Consider the following 7,136-nt stretch of genomic DNA (forward strand, 5'->3'; position numbering starts at 1 on the left):
GCGGCGGCGGCGGAAGCGGCGCGCGCGGCCCGGCCGGGAACATGATGAAATCGCCGCGTAAACGCCGCGGCGCGCGCGCAGCCGCACATTCCCCAACCCCGCGGCGCCGCGCCGGGTGACGGCCAGCAGATTCGACACAGAACCCGCAATTCTTCTGAGACTCGAGCGGGCTCGCCCCACCTCCCGCGTCTGGGAAGTCTGCAGGATCTCAGGTAACACCCCGCCAACAGACTTGCACAAAGATGCGTCAGGCCACCCCGCAATAGAGTGGACGATCCAAGACGCAGCCGAATCCCGACACCTGCAGACTGAGACACCCAAGGACCTTCAGAGCAGAGGCTTTGGGCACCAACACTCGGGCTCACCCACGGGAATACACGCTTGTTTGTGTTCTTGCGCCCCCAACGCCTTAAAGGTTCATAAAACATCGATCAGGATCGTAGACTCAGCGTTTCTCAAGCTCTCTTGTTCCTTACATGAAGAAACCAAAGACTTGGTTAATGATCTGCCCGTCTTAACGCGCCCTTGCCTTGTCGACCTCAAGAAAATAGCTGGGGAAAGGCGGAGGACAGGTGAGGGGCTTTTTGGAGGTCAGTTCTGAGCAACCTTTGCAGAGCAAACAGGGTTTAAACCTGCAGAGACGAGGAAAAAGTAGAGGCAGAGAGAGGAGGAACGACTAGGAAACAAGGGAACGCAGGGGAGTGAAACTCAGAATCCCTCTGCATGGCCTTGCCTCAGCCCACCTGTCCTCTTGTGCTTGGCCCCCGCTACCGACTTTCCAGAAAAGACTCTCTCCCTCCCCTGGGCCCCAAAGGTGGGTCGGCTGGCAAAGCTGGATTCCCTTCCCAGAGAAGGAATGGACATTAATAAAGTGTTAAAGATAAAGTGTTGGTTTTAGAAATAGCATTGCGCATCCCCCCCAGAATGTCCGAATGAAAATTATGGAAAATGCCAAATAAGGAGCTGGGACTGTCCCACACTGTTGAGAGGAGTGCAACTGGTACAGCCAGTTTAAAGAACGGTTTGCGGGGCGGGGGGGGGGGTCCTACTAAAGCCACCACACACACCTTCCCTGTGACCCACAGTTCCATCCCAGTTTAGGAGAGTAGACAGAGGCGGCAGAATGAAGTTGCCTGTCGCAGTACTATGGAAGTCCATATTCTCTTCTTCCTCTTCCCATGTGGGGTTCTGGAAAAGTACTGACAGTTTAGCATAAGCAGGTCAAGTACAGAAGAAGCTTCTGCAATATTAAACAATTTGTGTTTTAAAAACTTTTATTTCGGGGCACCTGGGCGGCTAAGTCAGTTAAGTGTCCGACTTCGGCTCAGTCCGTGGCTTCCGGCCCCGCGTTGGGCTCTGTGCTGACAGCTCAGAGCCAGGAGCCTGCTGCAGATTCTGTGTCTCCCTCTCTCTGTGCACCTCCCCTGCTCATTCTCTGTCTCTGTCTCTCAAAATAAAATAATAAAGACCAAAAAAAAATTTAAAACGTTTATTTCAAGATTTGATATTTATTAATTACAATTTTATTTGGCTTCATTTTAATAGGCGATTTTGGATTTATCTTAATATTTTTAAACAAAAACAATTTTAATTTTTACATATCTTTATACTTCTGTATACTTTGAAAACAATTATATATATATATATATATATTTAATTCTTTAGTTCATCTCCAGTTTATCCTCCCCACTGCTGTCAGTAATTATTTCTAAGAAGGCAAAGCTGTGTATCTCCAAAAGGCCCACATGGCCCTTAGTAGAAAGGGTTTCCCTTAAAAAAAAAAAAAGTATCTACAAGACAGTCATAATAGAGTATATTCATTGAGGGCTTACTGTGTACCAGTCAGTGTTCTAAATTACCTCCTGCATTTTATTCACAGTCCAAGGAGATAGACTGTATAATAATTCCCATTTTTGGGGTTCAGGATTCAGGGCACTAAGATATAAACTGCTTGTCTATGGTCACACAACTACTACGTGAGTGGAGGACCAGAACAGAATGTGAGCTGGAAGAAGAGCCAGTTTTACCACGTAGCTTAATGAAGCTTGGTTTGTCTCTCTTTTTTTCCTGTCTTCCTTGGTATTGTTTCTTAAATTCCAAATGTGAGTGAGATTATATAGTACTTATCTTTGTTTGACTTATTTTACGTAGCACTGTATTCTCTAGTTCCATCCATGTTGTTACAAATGGCAAGATTTCATTCTTTTTTGTGGCTGAATAACATTCCATTGTGTATATACCACGTCTTCTTTATCCATTCATTTGTTGATGGACTCTTAGGCTGCTTCCATGATTTAGCTATTGTAAATAATGCTGCAGTAAACACAGGGGGTGCATGTATCCCTTTGAATTAGCATTTTTGTATTTTGGGGGTAAATACCCAACAGCATGATTATTGGAGTTTTACTTCCTCCTTACTAATTTGGATGCCTTTTATTTCTTCATGTTGTCTAATTACTATGGCTAGGCCTTCCAGTATTAATGTTAAATAAAAGTAGTAAGAGTGGACATCTTTGTCTTGTTCCTGACCTTAAGGGGAAAAGCTCTCAGCTTTTCACTATTGAATATAATGTTAGCTCTGGAGTTTTCATGTAAGGACTTTAAACATTTTTTTAATGTCTTTATTTTATTTTGAGAGAGAGAGAGTGAATGGGGAGGGGCAGAGAGAGAGACACACACAGAATCTGAAGCAGGCTCCAGGCTCTGAGCTGTCAGCACAGAGCCTGTCACAGGGCTTGAACCCACGAACCATGAGACCACAACCTGAGACCACAACCTGCAACAAAGTTGGACCCTTAACCCACTGAGCCACCCAGGCTCCCCTGTAAGGACTTTATTATGTTGAAATGTGTTCCCTCTAGATCTAATTTGCAAAGGATTTTTTTTTATCACAAATGGATGTTGTACTTTGTCAGATGCTTTCTCCTCATCTATTGAAATGATTAGATATTTTTTATTCTTTCTTTATTGATGTGATGTATCGTGCTGATTGTTTTGCAAATGCTGAACCACCCTTGTATCTTGGGAATAAATCCCACTGGATTATGATGTATGATTTATTTTGATGTATTGTTGGGTTTAGTTTGCTAATATTTTGTTGAGGATTTTGCATCTATACTCATGAGAGATACTGGCTTGTAGTTCTCTTTTTTTGATGTCTTTATCTGGTTTTGGTATCACCCTTATGAGGTGATACTGGCCTCATAGAATTAATTTGTATTGCCGGGGATAGTTTGAGAAGAATGGGTATTAACTCTTCTTTAAATGTTTGGTAGAGGGGCGCTTGGGTGGCTCAGTCAGTTAAGCCTCTGACTTCGGCTCAGATCAGATCTCACCTTTGTGGGTTCGAGCCCCGTGTCATGCTCTGTGCTGACAACTAGCTCAGAGCCTGGAGCCTGCTTCCAGTTCTGTGTCTCCTTCTCTCTCTGCCCCTCTCCCTCTCATGCTCTGTCTCTCTCTATATCAAAAATAAATAAAACATTAAAAAAATAAAATAAATGTTTGGTAGAATTTGCCTGAGAAGCCATCTGGTCCTAGACTTTTGTTTTTTGAGAGTTTTTTGATTACTAATTGAATTCCATTGCTGATAATTGGTCTATTCAAATTTTCCATTTTTTCCTGCTTTCCTTTTGATAGGCTATATGTATCTAGGAATTTATCCATTTGTTCTAGGTTATCCAATTTTTTGGCTTATAGATTTTCATAATATTCTATTATAGTTGTATGTATCTTTGTGGTATCTGTTGTTATTTCTCCTCTTTCATTAGTGGTTTTGTTTATTTGGGTCTGCTCTTTTTTTTTCTTGTGAGTCTTGGTAGAGATTTATCAAGTTTGTTGATCTTTTCAAAGAACCTGCTCCTGTTTTCATTGATTTGTTCTATTGTTTTTTAATTTTCTATATCACTTATTTTTGTTATAATCTTTATTATTCCTTCTTTTTGCTGGGTTTGGGTTTTGTTCTTCCTTTATCTCCTTTAGGCGTAAAGTGAGGTTGTTTATTTGAGATTTTTATTGCTTCTTGAGGTAGGTCTGTATTGCTGTGAACTTCCCTCTTAGAACTTTTGCTTCTTCCCAAAGATTTTGGACCATTGTGTTTTCATTTCATTTGTTTCCATGTAATTTTTATTTCTTCCTTGATTCCTTGATTGATCCATTCATTGTTTTTGTAGCATGTTATTTAACCTCCATGTATTTGTGCTCCTTCCAGATTTTTTCTTGTGGATGATTTCTAGTTTAACAGCACTGTAATCAGAAAAGATGCATGGTAGACTTCAATTTTTTGAATTTGTTGAGCCTTTTTTTGTGATCTAATATGTGATCTATTCTGGAGAATGTTCCATGTGCACTTGAAAAGAATGTGTTTTAGGATAGAATGTTCTGAATATGTCTGTTAAATCCATCTAGTCCAATGTGTCATTCAAAGCCACTGTTTCCTTGATTTTCTGTTTGGATGACCCATCCCTGGATGTAAGTGGGATGTTAATGTTCCTCACTGTTATTGTATTACTGTCGATTATTTCCTTCTACTTATTTAAAAAAAAATTTTTTTAATGTTTTTGTTTATTTTTGAGAGACATAGAGAGACAGTGTGAGGAGGGGAGGGTCAGAGAAAGAGGGAGACACAGAATCTGAAGCAGGCTTCAGGCTCTGAGCTAGCTGTCAGCACAGAGCCCGACATGGGGCTTGAACCCACAAACCGTGAGATCATGACCTGAGCCGAAGCCGGACGCTCAACCAACTGAGCCACCCAGGTGCCACTCTTTCTGCTTATTTTTAAGTGTTTTATGTATTTAGGTGCTTCCATCTTGGGTGCACAAATATTTACAATTGTTATATCCATTTTAATGGTCCTCTTTATTACTATATAGTGTCCTTCTTTGTCTCTTGTTACAGTCTTAGTTCTGAAGTTTATTTTGTCTGGGCAATTGGATGGCTCAGTCAGCTAAACACTTGACTCTTGACTTGAGCTCAGGTCATGATCTGACAATTCATGGGTTCACACCCCGTGTTGGGCTCTGTGCTGGCAGCATGGAGCCTGCTTGGTATTTTCTCTCTCCCGCTCTCTGTCCCTCCCTCCCTCTTTCTCTTTCTCTCTCAAAATAAATAAACTTTTTTAAAAAACGTTTTTTAAACTTGGGGTGCCTGGGTGGTTCAGTCAGTTAAGTGTCTGACTTCAGCTCAGATCATGATATCACAGTTCGTGGTTTGAACCCCACATTGGGCTCTGTGCTGACAGCTCAGAGCCTGGAACCTGCTTTGTATTCTCTGCCGCTCCCCTGCTTGCTCTCTGTCTCTCTCTCTCTCTCAAAAAAAAGTAAAGATTAGAAAAATTTTCTTAACTTTTAAAAGTCTTACAAACTTTTTTTTTTAAGTCTTCTTTGTCTGATATATGTATTGCTCTTCTGGCTTTCTCTTGACATACATTTGTATGATGTTTCTCCATAAGCAACATATAGATGGGTATTAATTTTTTATCCACTCTGTCACCCTATGTCTTTTGATTGGAACATTTAGTCCATTTATATCTGTAAGATTTAATAGATGGAGGCAGAGACGAGAGGAAAGAAAGACCAAGTTATGGAACCAAGAAAGCCTTTATTGAGATCTGCCATTCCCAGGCAAGGTTCCGGACTCCTCCGGGAGTGGGAAGTCGCACCTGGTAGGGAGGGGCGAGGTATTTTATGGGTGAAAGACTTCTGGGTTTGGTCTTGGGAGGGCAGATCACCAAATAAGGGCACTTTAGGGACGTGGCAGGATGGGATAGGTTGCCTCCTCTGTCGGGGTGATGGGAAGCTGGAGCTTCATGATTGGCGGATATTCCAGGTCTGCGGGTGGGGGATGGGGGTTGTCAGTGCATGGAGTTCTTCTCTAACCCACAGCAAAATGGCCACTCAGTCGCCATCTTAAGGTAACTCTCACAATATCCAAAGTAATTATCAATAAATATGTATTTATTGCCATTTTATAACTTGTTTTGTTGTTGTTGCTATGGATTTTCTCTGATCCTTTCTTCTCTTGCTCTCCTTCATGGTTTTTTGGCTTTCTTTACTGATATATTTGGAGTTCTTTCTCCTTACTCTTTGCATAACTATTACTGGTTTTCGATTTGTGGTCACCACTAGGTTTGTATGTAACATCTTCTTTTACAGAAATCGATATTAAGTGGATGGCCGCTTAAGTTCAAACCCGTTCTTTACTCCTCTTCTCCCGATGTTTTAGGTATATGGTGTCATATTTTAAATCCTTTTATTTTATGAATCCCTTGACTGACTTTTACAGAAATATTTATCTTTACTGCTTTGTGTTTCTTACTTTTTGTACTCTCCTGTCTTTCCTTCCCACTCAAAGAATCCTCTTTAGTATTTCTTGTAGGGCTGGTGTAGTGGTCCTGAACTTCTTTAGTTTTTGTTTGTCTGAGAAACTCTTTATCTCTCCTTCTACTCTGAATGATAGCCTTGCTGAATAGAGCATTCTTGGATGCAGATTTTTGCCTTTCAGCACTTTGAATATATCATGCCACTCCCTTCTGGCCTGCCGAGTTCTGCTAAAAAAGCCACTGATAGCCTCATGGGGTTTTCCTTATAAGGAACTGCCTATTCTCTTGCTGCCTTTAAATGTTTTTTCTTTATTACTACTTTTTGCCATTTTAATTACTATGTGTCTTGGTGTGGACCTCCTTGGGTTGAAATTTGTAAGGATCTCTGTGCCTCCTAGATCTGGATATCTGTTTCCTTCCCCAGATTAGGAAAGTTTTCAGACATGATTTCTTCCAGTACATTTTCTGCCCCCTTTTCTCTCTTGTCGTATTCTGAGATCCCCGTAATGTGAATGTTATTACTCTTGATGGAATCACCAAGTTCCCTAGACTATTCCCAATTTACATGATTTTCTTTCCTTTGCTCACTTTCCATTACTCTGTCTTCCAGTTCATTCATTCATTTCTCTGTTTCATCTAGTCTGCTATCTATTCCGTAAGTGTATTTTTTTATTTCATTTATTGTGTTCTTGATCTCTGATTGGTTCTTTTTTATCTGTGTGTTAAAGGTCTCACTGATGTCTCCCACTTTTTTCTCAAGTTCAATAAGTATCTTTATTATGATCGTTGCTTTAAAATCTCTATTAGGCATATTACTTAT

The sequence above is a fragment of the Suricata suricatta genome, chromosome 2 (assembly GCF_006229205.1).
Source record: "Suricata suricatta isolate VVHF042 chromosome 2, meerkat_22Aug2017_6uvM2_HiC, whole genome shotgun sequence".
Lineage (NCBI taxonomy): Eukaryota > Metazoa > Chordata > Mammalia > Carnivora > Herpestidae > Suricata > Suricata suricatta.